Source organism: Silene latifolia, unplaced genomic scaffold, assembly GCF_048544455.1.
Source record: "Silene latifolia isolate original U9 population unplaced genomic scaffold, ASM4854445v1 chrun_scaffold_16, whole genome shotgun sequence".
Lineage (NCBI taxonomy): Eukaryota > Viridiplantae > Streptophyta > Magnoliopsida > Caryophyllales > Caryophyllaceae > Silene > Silene latifolia.
In genome coordinates, this window is record NW_027413123.1 from 1,578,158 (window position 1) to 1,605,328 (window position 27,171).

The following is a 27,171-nucleotide window of genomic DNA, read 5'->3' on the forward strand; positions in this document are numbered from 1 at the left end:
AGGAAAGTGGCTATTCTTTTGTAGATGCATCCATTACTTGATTCTGTGTGCTTAATGTTTGGATGTGTCGCCATTTTGGCAAGACCCACCTTGCCTTGCAAGAAGGCATCCTACCTCATGGTTTTCTTGTTGTGAGTTGAAGGGGTGGAGTGAGACCCACTAATTGTCTCATATCGGCTATGTTATTAGGTTAGTTTAAATAATGGTCCTAGTCTTTGTCACCTCTTTACTCGGGACGAGCAAAGGTTCGGTTTAGGGATATTTGATATGACCATAATTAGAGAATATTTAGTCCCCGAATTAGGCTTGTTCCCATGCTTTTTAGTGCATATTTGGGTCATTTATTGTCTTTAGTTCTTTGTTTTGCATATTCTTTGAGGTTTTGTGTCCTTGGTAGAAAAGGAGTGCAAACCTTGCATTTTCATGGCAAAATGAGGCTAATTGATTGAATTCAATGACCAAGCATCAAGGAGAGACAAGATTAGAAGGCCTTTGTACATACTATAGTAGATGGGCAATGATGAGAAAAGATCCTTGCATCCCCGAGGAAATCCTCAAGGATTCTATGAAGAAAAAGGAAGAAAAGAAGAAGGAATGAAACTGTTTGACAATCCGTGCAGATTGTCCTGAAGACGCCCGTCCACCACCCAAAATTCGAGCGTCTTCCTCCACAAGACGCCCGAGCAAAACCTCCACAAGACGCCCGTCCTAACCCTCTGGACGATCGTCCAGAAGCTCCCAAATCTGCCCGTCCCGTGCCAAAAACGCCCGGATTCCCAGACAGTACTTTCGTCTTCTACAAGCTTCAAGGAAGGATGCACATCTTTTTCTAAGACCGGCGAAAAAGAGACGGAGTCTCCCTAGAGACCGGCGATTCCTCAAGGACTTAGTCGTCATTTAAGCCCTTAGTAAACCCTAATTTATGTACCTAATCCCCACTATGAATACCCCATTAGTCTAATTAGAAGAGTTAATATCAATCAATCTCTCTTTAATCTTGTAATCAACATTTAATCAAGTTTTAATACAAGTTTTATTTCCTTAATCTCTCTCTTGTTCATCCTTTATTTTGGGTAATTGAAGATTATTTGGGTTATTATTGGGAGATTGACAACCTTCCAATCAAGTATCAAGTACTTCTTTTATACTTTGCTTTATTATTGGAATCAGTAGTAGGTATAATTCTCTTAATACCTTTTTAATTATTGTTAATCACTTTCATTTATTCATCATGTTTTACTTTGTTGGTATGATTGACAACCTTGCTAGCATGTTCAACATGATAATGAGTGAGTAGTTTCCTTAGCTAGGGTTAATGGGTAATTAGGGGAAACCAACATGGGGAATGATTCATGCTTAAATTAATATGCTTTCATATTTTATTTGCTTGCTTGTTGTGATCTCAACTTATGCACATGTTATGTTTGATGAAATGCGAGCCTATGAATCCTTGCATTTTTTACCCATCACCTATCTTTTCAATGAGACTTGTAAGACATAAACCAACTCGATTCTCATTAGACCATGCATATAGTTGAGTAGGGAAGATTAAGTCGACTTGTAGGTGTTGTACAATCTAATCGATTCGGCTCCGGGACTCAAACTTTCCTAGGATTGTAAGATATAGACCAACTCGATCCATCACAACAATAATTGATTGCTTATAATTTGAGAATATGTTTGTATGATCAAATCCCATGAATCCCCTATGACCCCATGACACCCTAGTGCCTTTTATCAATTGTTTACACCCCTTTTAATTCATCTTGCTTGTTTACTTTTATTGCTATTTAGTTAAGTGATCTTCTACTTCAAACCCCAATTGTGACACCCTTAGACACCAGTAGTTGCAATAGAAATCTCATCTCAATTCGCGTCCCTTGGGATCCGACCTTTACTTGCCTCTTTACTAATTGTAGAGTTGTTGGTGAAGTTATAAATTGTGTTTTGGTTTAGGTGCTCCTAACGACAAGTACTGAAAACTAAACCCTCACGAGGGATCACGACCAACTAGCATGACACATCCTAGGGTGTTTTAAAAGTATTCTAACAAGCAAAGTCTTAAGAAGAAAAAGCATCTACTAGGGCCTATATACACTTGTCAAGTTTCCCAAGTAGACGGTTTCGCAAAATTTTCTAACATGCAAACTACATGCCATGATGCAACTAACATATATACATCCTAATGCATATGAACGAAAAAAGCAAGGTTTTTAACCCTAATGCCGACTGAAAGTGCGAATGCTCATCTCCATCTAGGGCATTAATCTCCATCATAATGGCTCGTTCTTCTACATCAAATTCACCAAAAAAAACATAATAAATGTAGTAGTATTAATGGATCTGTGAAAGGGAGTGATAGGAGGACTGGTGGTGAGAAGAAGCCGGGGCCAGAAGAAGAAGATGTTTTACGTACCAAACCTATGCATGAAGTCAATACAATCCCTGGTCTATCTTTTGAGGATGAGGAGAGCCCTGATAACATCCAATGGGTGACACAAAGGGGTAAGAAGCAAGGTGCACGCAGCCAGGTAGTGGTGACAGACGAGAGTATTGAGTCAACTGGGGAGGATCTATTGCAATTCACCCCTGACGATGTCAGTGAAGAAATTACGTATTGGAATTAGGCTGTTTACTGTTTTGTGTTAGGTGCAAATCCTCCTTGGGAGGTTTTGCAGGGATATGTGCATAGAATATGGGGTAAACATGGTATTGACAAGGTCTCCTTCTTACCAAATGGGATTTTTTGGGTAAGATTCAAGGAGATGAAGGATAAATATGAAGTGCTAAATGCAGGATACCATATGTTTGATAATAAACCGTTGATAGTTAAGCCTTGGCAAGAGGATATTGATCTCCTGAAGGAATAAGTGAAAGTTGTGCCAGCATGGATTCGTATCTATGGTTTACCTCTCAAGTTTTGGGGTACATGTTTACCCTCCATTGATGGTTTAGTTGGGCCCTATCTGAAGTCTGATGCTGCAACCACAAACAAAACAAGACTTGGCTTTGCTAGAACTATGGTTGAGTTGAAGCTGGGGCAAGGGTTTCCTTCATCTGTCAAATTTCGTGATGAGAATGGCAAGATTGTGATATTAAATGTTGAATATGAATGGAAGCCTATACTGTGTGATAAGTGTAAGGGTTTAGGGCATGAAGGCAAAAATTGCAGAAGGGACCAGATCAGAAATGCTCAATCTAAGCCTACTGTTAAGAATGTTTGGAGACCTATTCCTAAGAATGTGAGCAATCCTGCTGTATCTGACAAAGCGTTCCCTGCTTTGTCTACAGTGGCATCCCCTCGTCTGAATGAGAACACTACTGAACCAGTGGCAGCTGCAGGGCCTCCTGTTTCAGCTGTTGAACCTCCTGACAATGCTAAAGATGATGTCAGCATTCAGGTGGAAGATATTACAGATGAGGAGAATGAAAATTTGGAGAATCAGGTAGTGGATATTGGTGACCCTCAAATAACTATTAATAATAATGAATTATATAGGGTTTTGGAATGTTCGTGGTATGAATAGTGTGAATAAGCAAAAAATAGTCAAAAGTTTTATTCAAAATAATGAAGCCTGTTTATTTGGCCTCTTAGAAACAAAAATAAATGGTGTTAATATTGGTAATATAGCTCATAATATGCTTGAGGGATGGAGTGTTACAACCAATTGAAGTTTGCACAAAAGAGGGAGGGTCTGGTTGTTATGGAAGCCTACTATGTTTGATGTTCATATCATTCAATATGATCCTCAATTCATTCATTCTAAGATCTTAATTAAGGCCACCCAGTAAGTGTTCTTCCTCACAATTGTATATGCATTCAATGTGGGCTTAGAGAGATTGGACTTATGGGATAAATTGAAGTCAGTTGCAGGTCAGTGTGATATGCCTTGGGCATTAGCAGGTGATTTCAACACTGTTATTTCTCCAGAAGAGAGGCTTGGGGCTGCTACTAAGCAGGAGGATATAGATACTTTTAATGATTGCCCGTCTGCTTGTGGTATGATGGATATTGTAGCAACTGGTGCCTATTTCACATGGACAAATAAGCAAGAAGTTGGCCATAGGAAGTACAGTAGATTGGATAGATTCCTAGTCAATCAAGAGTGGGTAGACGTGTTCCCTGATATGCATGCTCATTTTCATCCTGAAGGGCTAATGGACCACACTCCTTGCATTGTCAGAAATGTTAAATTGGATGGCAGGAGATCCAATAGCTTTAAATACTTTAATATGTGGAGTGATGCTCCTAATTTTCTTGATACTGTAAAGGGTTATTGGAGTCAGCAGATTGATGGTACAAAGATGTTTGGGGTGGTTAAGAAACTGAAAGCCCTAAAGGGAGGACTTAAAAATCTTAACAAATAGTGTTTTTCAGATGTAGAGCTCTAAGAAAGCAAAGCCATTCATACTCTTGAGGATATTCAGATGCAACTACAGGACAATTATGATAACCCTGATCTTATTGCTCTTGAGTTGTAGGCTCTTGATGAGATGAGATTCTGGTCTAAAGCTAGGGATAGTTTTTTACAACAGAAAGCTAAGGCTCAATGGATAGATGAAGGGGATAGCAATACAGCTTATTTTCAAAATGTTATTAAGAAAAGATGCCTGAGAAATAAGATAATGCAGATTGAAGATCAGAATAGTAAACTTTGTACTGATACACTCAATATTCAGGATGCATTCCTGAAGTTTTATCAGGGTTTGTTGGGTAGCAAGAAGGTGACTGAACAAGTGAGAATGGAGGTACTGCAGACTGGTTCCTTTTACAGTGATCAACATTGTACTTCCTTATTATCTCCTGTCTCTAAGGAAGAAATTAAAGATGTAGTGTTCTCTATTCCTAAGGATAAGGCTCCAGGGCCTGATGGATATACTAGTGGATTCTTCAGGGATTCATGGGACATTGTTGGGGATGAGGTATACAGTGCTGTAATGGACTTCTTTACTACTGGTTGTCTGCTCACCCAGATAAATGCAACTAATATCACCTTAATCCCTAAGTGTGACAGACCAACTGATGTTAGTCACTTCAGACCTATAGCTTGTTGTAACTTGATTTACCAGGTGATATCTAAATTGCTTTGTAATAGGCTGGCTACAGTTTTGCCTGACATCATTCATGAGAACCAAGGAGCCTTTATCAAAGGTAGGTCTATCATTGAAAATGTCCTTATCTGTCAAGACATCATTCATCTGTATTCCAGGAAAGCTGTCACTCCAAGATGTCTATTCAAAATTGATTTGCAAAAAGCTTATGATACGGTCGAGTGGGATTTTGTAGAGCAGATGCTACATGGTCTCAAGTTTCCCTCTCACTTCATCCAGTTAGTTATGCAATGTGTGAGGTCTACCTCTTTTACCTTGTCCTTGAATGGGAATAATTTTGGTTATTTTAAAGGACAAAGGGGTCTGAGGCAGGGAGACCCAATTTCTCCTCTTCTTTTTACTCTATGCATGGAGTACTTAACAAGACTGATTAAATTTGCAACAGATAGATGGCCCTTCCAATATCACCCCCCTACAATAATTTGAAGCTCACACATCTCATGTTTGCTGATGATTTACTTCTTTTCTGCAAGGGTAAGCCACAGTCCATATGGCTTCTCATGAGAGCCTTTTCCTCTTTTTCTAAGGCATCTGGTTTAGCCATGAACAATGCCAAGTCTGAAATATTCTTCAATGGAGTTTCTGAGGATATTAGAGAGCGTATTAAACAGGTGACAGGTTTCAGGGAAGGCACCATGCCCTTCAGGTACCTGGGAGTGCCTATTAAAGCAGATAGGCTCACCATGAAGGAATGTTTTGCCTTAACTGAAAAAATGGTGGCAAGGATCAGAGGCCTAGGAGCCAAGAAACTTTCCTATGCTGGCAGGGTGACTCTCATCAATGCTGTTTTCAACACTCTACAGAACTATTGGGCTCAAATGTTCATTATCCCTAAAAGCATCATTAACCATATTATGGCCATTTGCAGGAATTTCCTTTGGGATGGCTCCCCTGACTACCACAGAGTACCCCTTGTAGCTTGGGACAAAGTTACTTTGCCTAAAAAGAAGGGAGGTTTGGGGATAAAGAAAGCTGATGTCTGGAATTTGCCATTGTGGGAAAGCTGGTTAATTGGATCTATTACAAAGCTGATAGGCTTTGGATTAAGTGGATCAATGATGTGTATATTAAAAACCAAGATTGGCATAACTATTCTCCCCCTGTTGATGCAACCTGGGTTTGGAAAAATGTTTGTAAAGTAAAAGAGAAGCTCAAGGATGGTTTTCATGACAGCAAATGGACCATGAGCACTAAAGGTTACTCTATCAAAGAAGGGTATGCTTGGCTTGCTCCTGATCAACCCACTATGAATTGGACTAATATTATGTGGAATAACTGGAACATCCCTAAACATTTTTTGACTACCTGGTTGAGAATGAATGAAGGAATGAATGTGAAGAGTAAATTGTTCAGGTTTGGCTGCTGTACAGATGACTGGTGTATACTGTGCCAGAGACAACCTGAAACAGTGGAGCATCTGTTTACGAGCTGTGTGTATTCTGTCAAAGTTCAGAGCTGTCTGTTATATTGGTTTGGAGGCACATTTCCAACAATAGACAGATTGAGTGCAGAAAACAGGAATACTTTGCAATGGAAGTTTAAGGTGGTCATGTTCAATGCTTATCACTACTTCATATGGGTTCAAAGAAACAATGCCAGGATCAATTACTGGCTATCTAGACCTGAAGTTGTTGCTGTTAGTATAGAGGAGAATATTAAGAGAAGGGTTAAAATGAAATGTAGGGCTGTTGTAGATCAGTCTAATCTCCTTTGGCTGCAAAATGTGGTTTTGGTTTGATATGCTTGTAGTAGGATTTGATCCTAGAACCTCATGTAATTATTTTTTTATATGATATATAATATACTCACATTACACAAAAAAAAAAAAATCCTAATGCATATGATTCTACCAACTAATATGCCAAATAATCTAAATGCAAGTCCTAGATTCACATTGTTTATACCGCATCAATCAAAATAAAGCCACATAGTCATTAACATAAAGAGGAAAAAGGAGATTGGAAAGATCATACCATGCGGTCTTCAATATCCTCATGTCTCGGATGTGGCGTAGTCGATCAATGTGAACAAGGATAGACAAACATAATATATACAAACAATATATACAAGTCTACATTACAAAGGAAATGAACTTGTTTTTGGATTTTCAATTTTTCAATTTTTTCAATTTTTTCGAAATTTTTGATTTTTTGTAATTTGTTTGAATAAAAGTTAAGTTAGAATTTCCCATCCCCACACTAATATGGGCATTGTCCTCAATGGCCAATATGATAGGAAATTATACAAGTATGATGCATGATTTCTATACTAAATGCAAGCTATACTAATCTACACTACATGATGCATGGGTTTTTGTTTATGACGGAGAGCGTAATTTAGATTACCTCCCGTTGCGTATGCATGTACTTCCCCAAACAAAGATAGACATTATTTCTAATGTCTTAAATTTGGGGTAGTTCATGCACACAAGATGCAATGCATGAAACTATATATTGTCATTTTGGATTTTTCATGTGGGAACAATAAAAAGAACACCTCAATGGGGCCGAGGTGTTAGTCCTCACGTTGCTAGGACTCTCCAAACTATGATCAAGATAAAAATAAATAAAACAAATAAAGAAGTAGACAAACCTCAAGAGGGTAGGAGCCTCCAAAGTTTGTTAGCCCTCCATCATATCATCATTGTCATCATTTTCCTCCATAGAAGCGGACTCATATCCACTCTCATCTTCACTTCCTTGATCTTGCTCACTTCCTTCATCATCTTCATTACCCTCTTCTTCTTCATCTACCTCTTCATCAACACCCTCATCATAAACAACCTCATCATCGACATTCTTATCTTCACCCGTCTTTCACCCCTAGATGTGCTTGGAAAGAAGACTTAACTATCCGCCCAACTAGGCAAAGGACATGATGGATCAAGTAGTCCTTGCCTAGCTAAATGAAGGAGGGGTGGATATTGGGCCAAGTATGCATCTACTCGATCATTAAAAGCTTGTTTGTGCATCTCTCTCATGAGGAGAGTCATGTAGTCTGATGGACAAGAGTTGGTCGTCACGCATCCAATCAAACACATTTATAATACTCAACAAACAACTAGTTAGCGGTAAGTCGAGGTCGATCCATGGGACGGTGTGCTTTGGGTTCTAAGTCTATCTATCTCAATTTACGCTAGTGTCACAATTTGGTTGGGTTTGTAGTTGTATCCTAGACTAATAAAAGCAATAAAGTAAAACAAGCAATAAAAGGAAAGATGTAAACAAATGATTAAAAGTGCTAGGATATCATGGGGTCATAGGGGATTCATGGTGTTGATCATACAAAAATGTTTATAATTATATGCAAGCAATTAGTGTTGTGGGGGAACCGAGTAGGTTTATGTCTTACGGTTCATAGGAAGGGTTGGGTCCCGGAGCCGAATCGATTAGATTGTACAACACCTATAAGTCGACTTACTTTCCTCCTATTCAACTTCTATGCATGGTCTAATAAGACTCGAGTTGGTTTATATCTTACAAGTCAAGTTGAGTAGATAAGAGATGGTTGTAAATGAAAGGATTCATAGGCTTAGCATTTCATCAAACATAACATGTGCATAAAGTTGACATCACAACAAGCAAGCAATTTGATCATGTGAACATATTAGATTAAGCATTAATCAATCCCATGTTTGTTTCCCCTAATTACCCTTAATCCTAGCTAAAGAAACTACTCACTCATTATCATGGGAAACATGTCATTAATGGTGTCAATCATCACAAAAAGTATAAACATGATAATAGAATGAAGAAATGAACAATAAAGATTAAAGAGTAAAGGAATTATACCAAACTTGAGATGATCCAAACAATAAAGCAAAGAATAATAGAAGAAACTTGATTGATTGATGAAGGGTTGTCAATCCTCCAATAATAACCCAATAATCTTCAATTACCCAAAAGTAAAAAACTTGAATAATAAACTTGAATAATAATTAAGGAGAGATTAATGTGTAGTTTGTGGAAAGATTAAAGAGTAATCTATTCTAATCTAATCTAAGAGAAGGATTTTCTAGCTAAGAGAGCCCCCTTTTGATTACTACAAATGGGGTATTTATAGTAGGGATTCATTAGGTTAACTAAGGCTAAATTAGTAATTACACTTTTTAGTTTAGAGCAGGGAGACGCCGGTATTTTTCGAAGGAAGGGCATCTTTCTTTGAAGCTTGAAGAAACGGATTTGTGCTGGGCTGGAATCCGTGCATCTTAGAGTGAAGACGGGCGGATTGTAGCAGGGGAAGACGGGCGGATTTGGGTGAAGACGCACGTCTTCTGTGGTTTGGGGACGGCCGAATTCTAGAGAAGCCGCACGGATTGGAGTGCTATCTGCGTGTCTCTTCTATTCTTCCCTTTCCTTCACTTCCATTTTATTCTTGTGGGATTGGTCTTTAGTTCTTGCTTCCTCTTCATACTAGTCCATCAAATATTGTCAAATAGCTTCCGAAAATGCACGAAAGACGGGAATTTCCGCCTTATTATCTCCTTTTCTACAAAACATATGAAATGCGATTGAAAAGCAAATAGGAAGGTTTTGACGGATACAATGGCCATGAAATGCTATAATAGTATGCAAAATAGGCTCAATTAGGGGACTAAATGTGCGCAAATAATGGTCACATCAAATATCCCCAAACCGAACCTTTACTCGTCCCGAGTAAAGAGGTGACAAAAACTAGACCTTTATTTAAACTAGCCTACTAATATAGCCGATATGAGACAATTAGCGGGTCTCACTCCGCCCCTTCAACTCACAACAAGACAACCATGAGGTAGGATGCCTTCTTGCAAGGCAAGGTGGGGCTTGCCAAAATGGCGACACATCCAAACATTAAGCACACAAAATCAAATAATGGATGCATCTACAAAAGGAATAGCCACTTCCTCATCAAGTGGTGGAGGCAACCAAGAGAGAAAAAATTTAAGAGCATATAATCCTTCACAAATACTAGTTCAACAAATTACTAAGGCTAAGAGGATGGCACTAAATCACCTCCAAATTGTGTTAAACTAGACTACTTTCGTCCTCAATTTCCAAATGCTTTCGTCAAGAGTGATCGGATGGTGGTGGAATGATGATCCCTATGATGCTAGTAGCATATGACATGACAAGTCTCGAATTCTCTACAAAAGTAAAGGTCATGGATCGTCCCAAGCTCAACAAAGTGGTTTGACAAAAGGCTTTTTGGGAATGAAATGCTCAAATCTTTATAAACAAGGGGTGGATATGACTAGTATTCAAAATTGACCTCATTCAACTTTCACATTTTAAAACTTAGAGATGGGGTTTGTCCCTTCCGGGCTAATGTCCTTTGCTTTCGCCAATCGCTTATTAGACAACCGGTTAACCTCTAGACAATAGCTTTTCGGGGTGATAGTCACTCTGTCTCTGGGCGGTTGAATTCACAACCGTGTGGGGGCCCAATTCAAAGGATCCCTCTCCAAAGCACATCGAAGTGGTACGCCTCCATCAAAACAACTAAATTTCTCAATATTTCAACATTTCATAACATTTGAGGTTTCCTTAGCAATAAATTACTTCCACATAACAAAATCTTCGAAATGAGCACTTCAAACTTATTGATAGAAAGTATTTTTGGGTTACCTTACCACAAGGCCAATCAAGGTCACCTAGACAAGTTAACCAAGTCCACATCGCATCACGGGGTTGGATATGTGACTCACATGCAAACCCTTGACTAGACTTTGGGTCATGGGTCAAAAGACACTAGTATGACACTATCTAGGGTGTTTTACAACCATTCTAGTAGGCAAAGTCTTAAGTTGAAAAAGTATTCGTAATGGCAAAGTCTTAAGTTGAAAAAGTTAGAAAGGCGTTAAGGAAGATGGGGTCAAAGAAAGCAGAGGGACCGGATGGTATACCCATAGAAGTTTGGAGGTGCTTCGGGGAGAAAGGGATTGAATGGGTAACCATGCTCTTCAACAAGATTTGGAGGAGCAACAAGATGCCATCGGCTTGGAGGAAAAGCACTCTTGTCCCTTTGTACAAGAACAAAGGTGATGTCCAAGAGTGTTCCAATTATCGGGGAATTAAACTTATGAGTCATACAATGAAGTTATGGGAGCGGGTAATCGAGCAAAGGCTTAGGAGATATGTAGACATCTCGGAAAACCAATTTGGATTTATGCCCGGGAGATCGACTATGGATGCGATTTTTATCATGAGACAGTTGATGGAATACCATCGGGACAAGAAGAAGGATTTGCATATGGTTTTTATTGACTTGGAAAAGGCTTATGATAGGGTACCAAGAGAAGTACTTTGGTGGGCTTTGGCGAGAAAGGGGGTGTCGCGGAAATATATTGACCTCATAAAGGACATGTATGAGGGGTCTAGTGCAAGTGTTCGCACTAATGTTGGGAGAACGGAAGAATTTCCTATTATCATCGGGGTGCATCAAGGTTCCGCACTTAGTCCATTTCTCTTTGCTATAGTTATGGATGAGTTGACAAGGGATATTCAGGACGACATCCCTTGGTGTATGATGTTTCTTTGATGATATTGTGTTGATTGATGAGACAAAAGAGGGGTGGAGAGAAAGTTGGAATTGTGGAGGCAGACTTTAGAGACTCGTGGGTTGGTGCCGAGCAGGAGTAAGACCGAGTATTTGAGGTGTCGAGTTCACTAAGGTGGCGGGGTTGAGATCGACAGAGGCGGGGAGTATTATTTTCGATGGGAATTTTGTTGAGGGTTTGATTTCTTGGATATCTAGGATCTATTATTCAAAAAGATGGGGAGTTAGACGGAGATGTGGCTCACAGAATTAAAGTGGGATGGTTGAAATGGAAGAGTGCTTCAGGGTTTCTATGCGATAAAGATATGCCCCAAAGATTAAAGGGAAAATTTTATCGCACGGCAATTAGGCCTGCCCTACTTTACGGCTCCGAGTGTTGGGCCGTGAAACATTGTCACATTCAAAAGATGAGTGTGGCGGAGATGCGCATGTTGAGGTGGATGTGCGGACATACAAGGAAAGATCGGTTAAGGAATGAGGTGATTAGGGAAAAGGTAAAAGTGGCGCCAATAGAGGACAAGTTGATGGAAAACCGACTAAGATGGTTTGGCCATGTGAGAAGGAGACCTATGGACGCACCAGTTAGGAGGCTGGAGACTTGGAGAACAGAAAAGGTCCCTAGAAGCAGAGGAAGACCGAGACAGACATGGTTGAGAGTGATAGAGCACGATATGAGAGTTCTGGGGCTTGAGGAGAGTATGGTGACGGAGAGGGCACAATGGAGGGAAAGGATACATGTGGATTTTTAGTATTTGATTTTTTTTTTTTTTTTTTTTTTTTTTTTTTTTTTTTTTTAATTTAAAGAAATTAATTAATTTATTTTTCTCTCCTTTATTACACACTTTTTCAACAACTACTTTCTTATAGATTTTACCTGGTTCATTCCGGATCCTTAACTCTATTTCGGTTTTTAAAAATCGTTTTAATCTTTTCTCTCGATTTAAATTTTAAGTTTTTATAAAAGAAAGACGAAATTTGATTTTAAAACCCCTAAGTTTACCTTGACTTTCCATTACATTTTCGTTCCCCCTTTTTATTTTTCATCTTCCCTTTTTTATTCGCATTTTGAGGTCTACGTTCACCCATAGACGGTTCGAAAGGATGATTCATGTCAGCCGACCCCAAATCATTTTGGGATTAAGGCTCTGATGTTGTTGTTGTTGTTGTGAATGGCTTAGTTGCTCTTGTCAAAGTTCTCAATTAGGCACTTTTCAAAATATTTCATCTAAATCCAACTATATGCCATGATGCAACTAATATATACATCCTAATGCAAGTGATTCTACCAACTAATATGACATATAAACTAAATGCAAGTCCTAAGTTCACATTGTTATACCGCATCAATCAAAATAAAGCCACATAGTCATTAACATAAAGAGGAAAAAGGAGATTGGAAAGATCATACCATGCGGTCTTCAATATTCTCATGTCTCGGATGTGGCGTAGTCGATCAATGTGAACAAGGATAAAACAAACGCAATATATACAAAACAATATATACAAGACTACACTACAAAGGAAATGAACATGCTTTTGGTTTTTCAAATTTTTAAATTTTTATGGTTTTTGTTTTTATGAAACAAAAAGACATGTTTTTGTATTTTTCAAAAATTTTCAATTTTTTTGTGTTTTGGAATATAAATTCCCATCCCCCACTTTATTTTGGACATTGTCCTCAATGTACATGTAGGAGTAGGAATAAAAAGGAAATACATGTTTTTGAATTTTTGATTTTTTGAAATAAAGTACAAATGCAATGATATGATATGAATGAATGCATGCTCTAACTAAATGCAATTCTATATGACATATATAACAAATGAATGCAATCTAAACTATATTATATGATGCATGATTAGTGCTTGAGTCACCTATGATCAAACCTCCCCAAACCGATTTAAACACTATTTCTAGTATAGAAAAGGAATAGGTTTGGTCATTAGTGGCTATGCATGAATTTTAGTCTATATGCAACTATCTACATGAATCATGTGAGATATATTACAATGTAAAATAATCTAATCATGTGATATATATTACAATGCAACCTATACTACATGGGCTAACTAATGCAAATGCATGCGAAAACTACACTAAATGCAATGTATATACAAAAGAGAGAGGGAGAGATGGGTATCATACACATGGAGGTGGTGAGGTAGGCCACTTTCACTCGTCATCCTCATCTTGATCATAGCCATAACGATGAGAACTCCCGGCTTGGTCATACCCGCTTGCTTGTCCCCAATACCTTCCTTGGTCAAATTCTCCCCCTTGACCAGAGTACCCTCCACCTTGGCTAGAATGCCCTCCCCCGTCGCGATCCCAAGCTTGGTTCCCTTGATTAGGGAACAAGAGCTCCGGTTGTGCCCAAGCGGGCTTAGGACCATTGGGGTCAATATACCCTTGTTGAGCCATGTTATAGTATTGGGGGTAAAGGGCTAAGTAGTTGTCGACCCTCCCTTCATGTACCCCGAGGTCCACTCTATTCATGAGTGCCATCAAATCATTAATTCCCGGGGTATTGGGGATTGCCGGCCTAAACTCGGTATATGGGGTAGGGTATGGTGGGATAGGTACAAAGGAGGGTGGGCGAATAGGCCTTCCCGGTGCCCCAGGAGGTATTTGGCGGTGCGACTCTTCTCTTTGAGGGGGATTGTCAAGAATTTGGATATCGAGGAGGTAGGTTGGTGGCGGCGAATATGGGCTCAATCTTGGGTCAATGCCCGGTATCTTCCAACCTTCAAGGATCATTGAAGTGCATCCTTTGGTGTGCCACTCTACACTCCTGTCTCGAGTGTAGTTACACCATCGGTGATGGTTGAAGATGGTATGCTCATCAATCAAAGTCCTCCCCTCAAGAGGAGTATAGGTCCCTCGGACATTGAACCCGGGATAAAGCTAGTGGGCCAAAATAGTAATTAGACCTCCCATCACGAAGGTCTTGAGTTGAGTGGTTCCTTGAGCAAAATCATTGAACCTAGTAAGTATCTCAAGAGGCGTATTGAAGTTATAACGCCTCACCGCTCGAACATTCAAATAGGATTCAAGAAAGGTTAAATCGATGAGAGTACACCTATCTTGTTCGTACCTCCCGTTGATGATACCGGCCACAAAGCGCTCAGTGAATCGAATCACCGGATGTTGGATGGCGAAGGTATAGCATTGCTTTGGATGGATAAAATCCCTCCCGGAGATAGCCTTCCAAAGAAGGTCCACACCGAAATTATCGGGTTTTTCGGTATAATTGGTGGGCACTTCAAGACCGAAAATGTAGGCGAATTCCCCGAGTGAAAGATGATGGTCTAGGTTGCACAACCTAAACTCCATGCCCACATTGGTGTGGGTATTCGTTACAATGCGAAGGCTACTCAAGAATTCAAGGGTGAGACTAAGGTACGTCTCCTCATGGGCATGGAAAAGTTTCCCAATGCCAAGACCATTAAAGAACATCTCGGTAGGGTACCTTATCTTAAGGATTTCCAACACCCTAGTATCTACGAATTGAGTGGGTTCGTAGTTCTTACCTAGTAATTTGACGAAGTTCTTGCGGTGGTCATCGGATTCAAATAACACCTCTTGGAAGTAGTCAAGTTGTTCAATTCCTCCCCTCATTATGGGTTGGGAGTTCCTTGGTAGCACTACCTCCCGTGGCATTGAAGAGGTTGATCCCTTGCGTTTCTTTCCGGTGGATTCAACCAATTTCTTGGCCTTTCCCTTGAGGTTCATCAATGGCGCCATCTTGATGTGGGTGGAAGTGAATGTTTTTGAGGAGGGGTGTGATTTTGAGGATGGGGATGAGTGTTTTAGGGTTTGATAAGGTGAAGAAATGAGGGAGAAAGGGGGGTGATTATATAGAAGAAAGGGGGAATCCGAGCGGATAAGGGTGGGCCCTGTCGGGTTTATCCGAGAAAAAGGGACAATCCGGGCAGATTCTTTTCGGGACGGGCGTCTCGTGAGAATAGAAGACGGGCGTCTTGGCCTGAATCCGGGCGGATTCTGAAGCAGAGATTTTTCCCAATTGAGAGCAGGAAGAAGACGGGCGTCTTGGGACTTAGGACGGGCGTCTTGGTCGGGACGGGCGTCTTGGATGAAATCCGCCCGTTTTCTAGTGCAGCGCAAAATCTTGTTTTTAGGTGACATACGGGACGAGCGTCCCGCAACGAATACGGACGTCTTTATCCAGGACGGGCGTCTTTGCTTGGATCCGTCCGTCTTGTGCTACAGTGCCAACCATTCTTCTGACGTGGGTCCTGGACGGGCGTCCAGGCCTCGGGACGGGCGTCTTCAGCTCCCTTTTCTTCTTTTTTCTTTTCTTTTCCTTGCAATAACATACCCTTTCACCGATTTTCCATTCCTCCTTATCTTTTTCTGAAATTTGTTCATTAAAAATGTAAGATGACTCTCTCTCTCACCACTCTCATGCAAGAAATTAAATGCAAATGCAATAATGTACAATATTATACAAAGTAGAAGGGTCCAAGAAATATCTTACAAATGGTGGTTTGAGATAGGACTCCACCAAACTAGTTCAAATCGTAGAAGTTCTTATCCATAGAGCTCAAGGCTCTTAATAAGAGATCAAAAGCTTGTGAACAAGCTCCAAATAAGCATAAATATGGGTTGCTCAACTTGAATATGAAATTTGGCCAATGAAGCTTGCCATAAGTTCTTTCTTTCACCTTGTCCTTGGCACTAGAGCTTTCCCGATGTTTCAAACCAATAAGCCCATGATTCTTATCAACACTAGGTATGAAGTATGGTTCATTTTCATCCGGAGACTTCCACTTACCACCTTCTCTTTCACTTTCGGTGATGATGATAGTATTTTGATTTTTCAATCGTTCTAAGGTGGAAGGAGAATTTTCATGGCATTGATGATCGAGTTCCTTAGGAGTTGTCATTGTGAGCGCCAAATCTTCACAAGTGGCCTCACGAGCAATTTTCTCTTTGAGCTTTTTCACCAAGTAGCTCTTGTATGATACCTTGGCCTTTTGAAGAATATCTACCATATCCTCTTCAATGATCATTGGCTCCATGATAGGTGTCAAGTGGTCTTTACGAGGAATAAAGGAAGGACGTTCTTCTTCATGATAGGGTATCTCAAATGTCTCAAGGATAGGCTCCTAAAGCAAGGTGATATTATGAGTCCATCCGTTAGGCTCATCATCATTGTTGCTATCTTCATACGAATCATAGATGGGGGCTACATTTAACTTTTTCTCCAATGTCTCAACATTCACTTCAAAAGACACACCCTCATACTCACAAAGGTTGAGAGTATTTGGCTTACTCAACCTCATGTCTTCCTTATTGAACACAACACTTTCATAGTCACAAGAGCTCAAGGAGATTGGCTCTTCCCATTTCTCATTTTCCATATCAAAAGTTACTACTTCAAATTCGCATTCATGCTCAATGTCCAAAGAACGGTGGGAAATGATTGCTTGGGATTCTTTTAATTGGGTAAATTGAATCTCCAATTTCTCACCTTGGGCAATAATGCCTTGAAGAACATTATCCCTCTTTTGGCTTTCCTTTAGCATTTGTTTGAAGAAGTTTTGTTGATCTCCCATCATTTGGAGAATCACATTTTGAATGGGTTCATCTTTTTGTTGTGGGTAAGTGTGAAAGTGGTTGTATCGTGGCAATTGAAACTCATTATGAAGTGGGTATAAGGTGGGTGGATGTTGTGGATATTGGATGTGGTTATTTTGGTGGGAAAAATTGGGGTAGTGGTTAGGATTTTTATTGTGCAAATAATAAGGTAGGTTTGTGTTGACTTGCTCCTCAAACTCCCCATACCCATAATCATACTCAAAAGATCCACCACATACTCCATATGTCAAGTCTTGAGCCATCATAGCTAAGACAAGGAAACAAGTACAAGCATGGAAACTACACAAAAACGGTAAGAACAATCCTTGAGGAACAAGTTCCTCAAGGTGAAAGCAAAATCAAAATAGATAAACAAGTAAGAACTTAATCACATAACACCGTCCCCGGCAACGACGCCATTTTGATGGACAAGAGTTGGTCGTCAAGTATCCAATCAAATACATTTATAATACTCAACAAACAACTAGTTAGCGGTAAGTCGAGGTCGATCCATGGGACGGTATGCTTTGGGTTCTAAGTCTATCTATCTCAATTTACGCTAGTGTCACAATTTGGTTGGGTTTGTAGTTGTATCCTAGACTAATAAAAGCAATAAAGTAAAACAAGCAATAAAAGGAAAGATGTAAACAAATGATTAAAAGTGCTAGGATATCATGGGGTCATAGGGGATTCATGGTGTTGATCATACAAACATGTTTACAATTATATGCAAGCAATTAGTGTTGTGGGGGAACCGAGTTGGTTTATGTCTTACGGTTCATAGGAAGGGTTGGGTCCCGGAGCCGAATCGATTAGATTGTACAACACCTACAAGTCGACTTACTTTCCTCCTATTCAACATCTATGCATGGTCTAACAAGACTCGAGTTGGTTTATATCTTACAAGTCAAGTTGAGTAGATAAGAGATGGTTGTAAATGCAAGGATTCATAGGCTTAGCATTTCATCAAACATAACATGTGCATAAAGTTGACATCACAACAAGCAAGCAATTTGATCATGTGAACATATTAGATTAAGCATTAATCAATCTCATGTTTGTTTCCCCTAATTACTTATTAATCCTAGCTAAAGAAACTACTCACTCATTATCATGGGAAACATGTCATTAATGGTGTCAATCATCACAACAATTATAAACATGATAATAGAATGAAGAAATGAACAATAAAGATTAAAGAGTAAAGGAATTATACCAAACTTGAGATGATCCAAACAATAAAGCAAAGAATAATAGAAGAAACTTGATTGATTGATGAAGGCTTGTCAATCCTCCAATAATAACCCAATAACCTTCAATTACGCAAAAGTAACAAACTTGAATAATAAACTTGAACAATAATTAAGGAGAGATTAATGTGTAGTTTGTGGAAAGATTAAAGAGTAATCTATTCTAATCTACTCCTAATCTAATCTAAGAGAAGGATTTTCTAGCTAAGAGAGCCCCCTTTTGATTACTACAAATGGGGTATTTATAGTAGGGATTCATTAGGTTAACTAAGGCTAAATTAGTAATTACACTTTTTAGTTTAGAGCAGGGAGACGCCAGTATTTTTCGAAGGAAGGGCATCTTTCTTTGAAGCTTGAAGAAACGGATTTGTGCTGGGCTGGAATCCGTGCATCTTAGAGTGAAGACGGGCGGATTGTAGCAGGGGAAGACGGGCGGATTTGGGTGAAGACGCACGTCTTCTGTGGTTTGGGGACGGCCGAATTCTAGAGAAGCCGCACGGATTGGAGTGCTATCTGCGTGTCTCTTCTATTCTTCCCTTTCCTTCACTTCCATTTTATTCTTGTGGGATTAGGCTTTAGTTCTTTCTTCCTCTTCATACTAGTCCATCAAATATTGTCAAATAGCTTCCGAAAATGCATGAAAGACGGGAATTTCCGCCTTATTATCTCCTTTTCTACAAAACATATGAAATGCGATAGAAAAGCAAATAGGAAGGTTTTAACGGATAAAATGGCCACGAAATGCTATAATAGTATGCAAAATAGGCTCAATTAGGGGACTAAATGTGCGCAAATAATGGTCACATCATAGTCATTGCCCACTTCAACATCTTTGGGTTTGAACTCTTGATATTTGAATGGGTAGGGTGGTGTGACAATAGAGGAGGAGGGCTCTTCAAATTCGCCCCTTTGTTGACGGATGATGTACTCGGCGCCCTTGGAGAGTGGAAGAAGGTAGTTTGTTCGATGGGCACTTAATCGGCATATCTTGGAAGGCAAAGTGAAAGATCTAGCATCATTGGTTAGCCACCCATAGTTGGTGACAAGAGAGTTATGCTTGACCCATTTATACTTGTAAATCATGGCGTCCATGTCAATGAGATGACGCCCTTTGATCGCCACATAAGTGTTATCCTTGTTGAAATTTGCATCAAAGTGCTTGGCCAAGAGAGTAACTAGACCTCCATTTACAATATGAGCGGTGCCTTCCTTGCCACAATCAACATTAAGCCATCTTTCCATCAAAAGCCTTAGAGCATTGTAGGGCTTAGTGAATTCCCATCCGACACTAAAGGCCGACTCAAGTAGAACATAATCGAGCTTTGTAAAGTGATTAGTGCCTTTTCTCGCTATTATAGTATTCCCGATGACCTTGTGCCACACTCTAATGCCCGGATGGTGGACTAATAGAGCGCGACAAGCAAGAAAGCTCACAAATTTCTTCCTGGAAATCGCCTCCCAAAGAGGAGCGGGGTCATACTTTTCGGGCATCTTGTGATAATATGGTGTATCACTAAGGCCTAATACCTTACTCAAAACATCAAAGGTGATGCGCCTATTCACATTGGCAAGACGAAACTCGATGTATTCTCTAGTCTCTACCTTAGTCACTTTCAATGAACTTAAGAATTCCAAGGTAAGGGAGGGGTATGTCAATTCTCTTGTAGTAAACAATTTACCCAACCCCATGGCATCAAAGAAGGCTTTTGTTTGTTCAAGGACACCCAATTTGTTCAAGGCATCTTCACAAATAAATTTGGTGGGCATAATGGCTTTCTTAGCATACTTGGAAAATGTATCCCTATGGGAGTTAGAAATGAAAATTACCTCCGGATAGTTGGGTAATTGAGCGATTTCCGGAGTTGTTGTTGTTTCTTCCAAGGGAGGATCTTGTTGTTGTTGAACTTCCAAGTTTGCACTAGAAACCACCATAGCCATTGAAGCTTTCTTTGCTTGAAGGTTTTATTGCCTTTTCGAAAGTGTCTTTGCCTTGAGTGCCTTTGTTGCTCCTTTTGCTCTTGCCATTGTTGATTATACCAAGAAAAGATTGAAAATCTTCAATTTCTAATTATACCCAAATCGATTTAAGATGAAAGGATTTGTCTTTGTATTTCAAAAATCGACTCAAAGGTTGAAGATTTTGGTGCTTGGATTGATTATTGTTGCAAAAGGAGTGATTAATTGTTGTTGTAAGGAAGTTTGGATTTGATTTTGTTGAATTTGGTTGAGGAAATTTTGTTTTTGGTGATGGAGAGGATGAGGGTTTTGGGGTTTTGGGGCTTATGGGTAGTGTTTTAATGAATGAATGAAATGAATGTGGTAAGGGGTATTAAAACACCGGAAAAATTCAAAACTGCAGGGGAAGACGAGTGGATTCCTGTCGGGACGCTCGGATTCTGCTCATATTGGCTTCAGGAAAACTCGCCTAAAGACGAGCGTCTTTCTGTGAAGATGAGCGGATTCTGCAATTTAGGATGAGCGGCTTTCCTCAAAGACGAGCGGATTCTCTTACAGGAACGTTTCTTAATCTGCACTGTAAAAAAGACGAGCGTCTTTCCGCAAAGACGAGCGGCCAGTTTCAGACGAGCGTCTTCTCAGCTAGGACGCTCGTATTCTCTTATAGACCAAAATTTTTGATTTTGCAGCTTATTTGGATGGACGGATTCCTCCACAGAAGCTCGGATTCCTATAAGATGAGCGGATTACCCAGAAGCCGCTCGGATTCCTCCTGGTCTACCCGGATTCAGGTCCATCCGTGCACTTGCATATCCCGTGTCATTTTCATTCTTCAAATCCCATGTTCTTCATTGTAGGGGCACTACAAAGGCATGAATAGCCTAGGCAATTGCTATCCCCACACTAAGTTAAAGCACTACACATCAATAAAATCATTAGTCCCTCCCCCACTTCTCTAAAAAATGATGAATATCTTGATCAAGGCACAAAAATCCAAAAAATGACAAAAATGCAATGTAAGAATTAAAATGCAAGTTAGGGAGTTAGAGATATTTACAAATGGTGGTTTGGAGAGGACTCCACCAAACTCTCATCCTTCGTGAGATGTCACGGGGGCATGTTCAAGGTGTTGTTGATATTACTCAACACCTTGAAGAAGTAGTCAAAAGCTTGTTCATTATCATGATAAAGATCCTCAATAGATCTTTGCACTTGTTGTCCTTCATGTTGGTCTTGATCGATATCATTACCAATGTAGGGATTGAAAATCCCTTCAAACTAATCATCCCAAAGACCGCAAACTTCGTCTACTTGATCATTAAAAATCTCTTGAGTTGATAGAGACAACTCTCCTCCTTTCTTGTTTTGGCCAATGAGGCCATCCTCTTCACTTGTCATGGGTGAGCTTTTCAAGCTCTCTTTGTTGCTATTCCCTTGCTTCTTTGATGGAGCATCATCAACTTTCTTTTTCCATTGGAATTCCGACTTCTTCCTCTCATCCTTTCGGCTATAATGATCAACCATAAAACATGGTTCATGCAAATGGGGAGCTATCATGGTCTTGTCAAGATTGAATGTTATGCTCTCATCTCCCACCTCTAGAGTGAGCTCTCCATGCTTCACATCTATCACCGCACCCGCGGTGTGCAAGAAAGGTCTACCTAGAATTATTGGAATATTGGAGTCTTCTTCCATGTCAACAATGACAAAGTCCACCGGGATGAAAAATTTCCCAACTCTTACGGGAACATCTTCCCATATCCCTAATGGTGTCTTCGTCGATCTATCGGCCATTTGGAGTGTGATATTGGTACATTTAAGCTCTCCCATCCCTAACCTTTTACTCACCGAATACGGCATAACACTCACACTAGCCCCTAGATCACATAGGTCTTTGTTGATCGTTGTGTCGCCAATGGTACACGGTATTGAGAAGCTTCCCGGATCTTTAAGTTTCGGAGGTGAACTCCCTTGAAGGATTGCACTACTCACCTTAGTGAAGGCGATAGTTTCAAGCTTCCGGATCGACTTCTTTTTCGTAAGGATGTCTTTCATGTACTTTGGATAGGCCGGCACATGATTGATTAATTCCGTGAAAGGAATCGAGACTTTCAAATTCTTCACAATTTCCATAAATTTTCCAAGTTGGTCATCAAATTTGGGCTTGGCTTGACGACTTGGAAAAGGAAGTCTAATCACAATGAGTTACTTCTCCTTGGCCTTGTCTTCACTTTTCTTTGAAACTTCTTCTTTGTCACTAGCTTCCACAACTTCATCCTCAACTTGCTTCTTCGGTGCTTCATATCTCGTACCACTCCTCAAGTGAATGGCACTAACCGTTTCATGTCTCGGGGGATTACTTTGAGGTGGTAATTGCCCCTTTTGTCTTTGTGAGTTTGAAGATGCTAGTTGAGTCAATTGTGTTTCCAACATTTTGGTGTGGGGTAGAATGTTGTTGATGGTCATTTCCTTTGCTTGACTATCCTTTTGCATTTGAGTGAAAAACTCTTGTTGATTCTTTTGCATTTGGAGGACCGCTTTTTGAACATCAAAACCTTGGTCATTTTGTTGATTGTATGGAGTTTGATTTTGGTAACCTTGGTTTTGGTTGTAAAAGGGTCTTTGATTTTTGTTTCTCATGGGAGGTGAGGTGTATGTTGGTTGAGGGTTTTGAACATTTTGGCTTTTGTATAAGAGATTTGGGTGGAATTTGGTGTTTTTATTGTAATAATTTGAATAAGGGGTACCACTCTTGTATGCTTGAAAAGCATTTACTTGTTCATTTGTTCCCCTGCATTCACTTTGGTCATGTCCCAAAGTTCCACAATTCTCACATATCCCACTTGGGATTGATGAAGATGCCGTCATGGCATTAACATGGTACTTTGGTGATTTTGAGGCTTCTTCAAGTCTAACCATAGCTTTTTCGAACTTCAAATTGATGGTATCAATGTGAGCACTAAGTTGAGCACACAATTGAGTAATAGAGTCCACTTCATGCTTTCCTCCTCTAGTAGCCTTGCGAGGTCTACTATATTGTGAATTATGGACCGCCATTTCCTCAATCTTGTTCCAAGTTTGATTATCGTCAACTTCGGTGAACATACCATTTGATCACTTGTTAAGAATGTTTCTTGAGTCTTCATAAAGACCATTCCAAAATTGTTGTACCAATAACCACTCGCTAAGTCCATGATGAGGACATGAGCGACAAATTCCCTTGAATTGCTCCCAAGCTTCATTCAAGGATTCTTCATCTCTTTGCTTAAAGCCCGTAATTTGAGTTCTTAGCATGTTAGTCTTTTCCGGTGGGTAGAACTTTTAGTAGAAAGCTAGAGCCAATTTCTTCCAAGAGTCAATTCCGAGAGTAGCCTTATCAAGGCCTTTCAACCATTGTTTTGTGGTGCCAATTAGAGTTAAAGGAAATAAGACCCATCGAATTTGGTCTTGAGTTACACCGGTTTGAGAAATTGCATCACAATAGTCACAAAAAGTCTCCATGTGAGAGTGAGGGTCTTTACTAGGCATCCCCCCAAATTGGCTTCTTTCGACTAATTGGATAAATGCGGATTTGGCAATAAAATTTCCGGTTAAGTGTTGTGGTGTGGGAGTACCATTGGGTAGGTTCTCCTCGGTTGGTATGGAATGTGATGAAAATTTAGGCATTGTGGGTTGATTTTGTGTTGGGTTCTCCTCACCTTCTTTTGCAAAAGGGTTGACGAACTCAATAATGTTTGTTTGAATAACTAAAACCTCACCAATACCTCTCAAAGTACCTCTAGCAAGTCTTCCATTGTTTGTCAAAGTCCTTTCAATTTCGTGATCAAAGGGTAACAAGTTACCTTGTGATCTTCTAGAAATGCAAAATATCAAACAACTCGAAAATAATTAGAACAAACCTTGAGGAGTTTTACTTCCCCAAGGCAAAGAAAGTGACAACTAATAACAATCTAAGAAAAATCTAAATCAAGTTAACACCATCCCCGACAACGGCGCCATTTTTGGCCGAGCCCTCTTTGAGGTTTAGTTTTCGGTACTTGTCGTTAGGAGCACCTAGACCAAAACAATATTTATAACTCCACAAACAACTCTACTATTAGTAAAGAGGCAAGTAAAGGTCGGATCCCAAGGGACGGGTATTGAAGTGAGATTTTCAATTGCAACTAGCGGTGTCTAGGGGTGTCACAATTTGGGGTTTGAATAAAAGATCACTAAACTAAATAGCAATGAAAGTAAGCAAGCAAGATGATTAAAAAGGGATGTAAACAATTGATAAAAGGCACTAGGGTGTCATGGGGTCATAGGGGATTCATGGGAATTGATCATACAAACATATTCTCAAATTATAAGCAAGCAATTATTGTTGTGATGGATCGAGTTGGTCTATATCTTACAATCCTAGGAAAGTTTGGGTCCCGGAGCCAAATCGATTAGATTGTACAACACCTACAAGTCGACTTAATCTTCCCTACTCAACTATATGCATGGTCTAATGAGACTCGAGTTGGTTTATGTCTTACAAGTCTCATTGAAAAGATAGGTGATAGGTAAAAAATGCAAGGATTCATAGGCTCGCATTTCATCAAACATAACATGTGCATAAGTTGAGATCACAACAAGCAAGCAAATAAACTATGAAAACATAATAATTTAAGCATGAATCATCCCCCATATTGGTTTCCCCTAATTACCCATTAACCCTAGCTAAGGAACTACTCACTCATTATCATGTTGAACATGCTAGCAAGGTTGTCAATCATACCAACCAAGTAAAACATGATGAATAAATGAAGATAATTAACAATAATTAAAAAGGGATTAAGAGAATTATACCTACTAATGATTCCAATAATAAAGCAAAGAATAATAGAAGTACTTGATGATTGATTGGAAGGTTGTCAATCTCCCAATAATAACCCAAATAATCTTCAATTACCCAAAATGAAAGATGAACAAAAGAGAGATTAAGGAAATGAGATTTGTATTAAGACTTGATTAAAAGTTGATTACAAGATTAAAGAGAGATTAGATTGATATAAACTACACTAAAGATTGATAAGAAAAACATGATAATTTAATTAGACTAATGGGGTATTTATAGTGGGGATTAGGTACACAAATTAGGGTTTTCTAAGGGCTTAAATGACGATTAAGTCCTTGAGGAATCACTCCTCTAAAAAAAATATGCGAGTCTCCTTTTTGCTAGTCTTTCCCGAGGTATGCGCATCCTTCATAGAACAAGTAGAAAACGAAATAGCTGTCACACAATCCGAGCGTCCAGGGCACGGGACGAGCGGATTGTGGGTCTTTTGGACGAGCGAATTTGTGGGGTGGACGGGCGGATTGTGGTGGTTTTGGACGAGCGTCCTTCTGAGGAGGACGCTCGGATACCTGGTCTTAGACGGGCGGATTGTGGGCAATCCGCTCGGATTCTGAGTCAGCTTCCTCCTTTCTTCTTTTCTTCCTTTTTCTTCATACAATCCTTGAGGATTTCCTCGGGGATGCAAGGATCCTTTCTCATCATTGCCCAACTACTACAATATGTACAAAGGCCTTCTAGTCTTGTCTTCTCTTTGATGCTTGGTTATTGAATTCAATCAATTTAGCTCCATTTTGCCATGAAAATGCAAGGTTTTCACTCCTTTCCTACCAAGGGATCAAAACCTCAAAGAATATGCAGAACAAAGGACTAAAGACAATAAATGACCAAAATATGCACTAAAAAGCATGGGAACAAGGCTAATTCGGGGACTAAATATGCTTAAATAATGGTCACATCAAGTGTTCTGATCAGGTTCTGGAGTCGAGGCACTCGATCAAGTAGGTGGGGCACTCGATCGAGTGGCCTCAACTCGATCGAGTGGGTTTTGGGACTTGATCAAGTGGGTTTTATACAGGTCGTATGCATGTTTTGGGTTATAGTATGTGTGTTTATGTCAACCTTTCTCTTATATAGTTACAAGATGCCGCCAAAGAAAACCGCCTTGTATGCTAGAGCTGAGAGTATGACGGTTGACGACATAGTAAAGATGTTAGAGCACCAAGATGCTCTTACGGAAGCTTTGAAAAGAGTGAGGAAGGATAAGGAGGTTGATCACTCCAAGATCAGCATCCGTATATCTAGGTTCCATCCGAAAGAGTATAAGGGGACTGAGGCGCCAATTCTGCTGGATAATTGGCACAGGGAGATGGAGAATATCCTGGAGTTAGTTCACTGCTCGGAAGAGTTGAAAGTGGAACAAGCTGCGTTCTATTTGAGGGAAGCGGCAGGTGAGTGGTGGGATAAGGTTAAGGTGAGTGCTAGGGAGATGTACATGAAGCAGGGACTACCTGCAATACCTTGGGATGAGTTCAGAAGAGCCATGAGACGTGAGTTTGTGCCGGAACATGTGAGGAGTAAGCTGAGGGAGGAGTTCGATGAGTTTAAGATGACATCTGATATGACGGTGGCTGAGTACTACCGTAAGTTTAATGAGAAGTCCAGATACGCAGAGGATATGGGGCTAAGTGAGGAGAATCTAGCTTTGAGGTTTGAGAAGGGGTTGACCCCCAAGATCATGGAGAAGCTACCGGTGGGAGTCCTTACAGATGTGAAAGAAGTCTATGAGCGAGCTGGGAGGGCTGAGAGGTTGGTAAAGATGACCAAAGAAAGGAGTGCTGAGAAGAGGTAGTCTGAGAGTGAAGGGGGTGGTCAGTCCAGCTATAAGAAGAGTAATCA

The 27,171-nt window shown here is 39.9% G+C and overlaps 1 non-coding gene across 1 annotated transcript; it reads left to right on the top strand.

Annotated features, from left to right (window-relative positions):
- Window positions 1–23,640: 23,640 nt before the first annotated feature.
- LOC141637334 (small nucleolar RNA R71) lies at window positions 23,641–23,747 on the top strand. The gene has a single exon (XR_012541720.1). It is a non-coding gene; the product is annotated as a small nucleolar RNA R71 (small nucleolar RNA).
- Window positions 23,748–27,171: the final 3,424 nt, after the last annotated feature.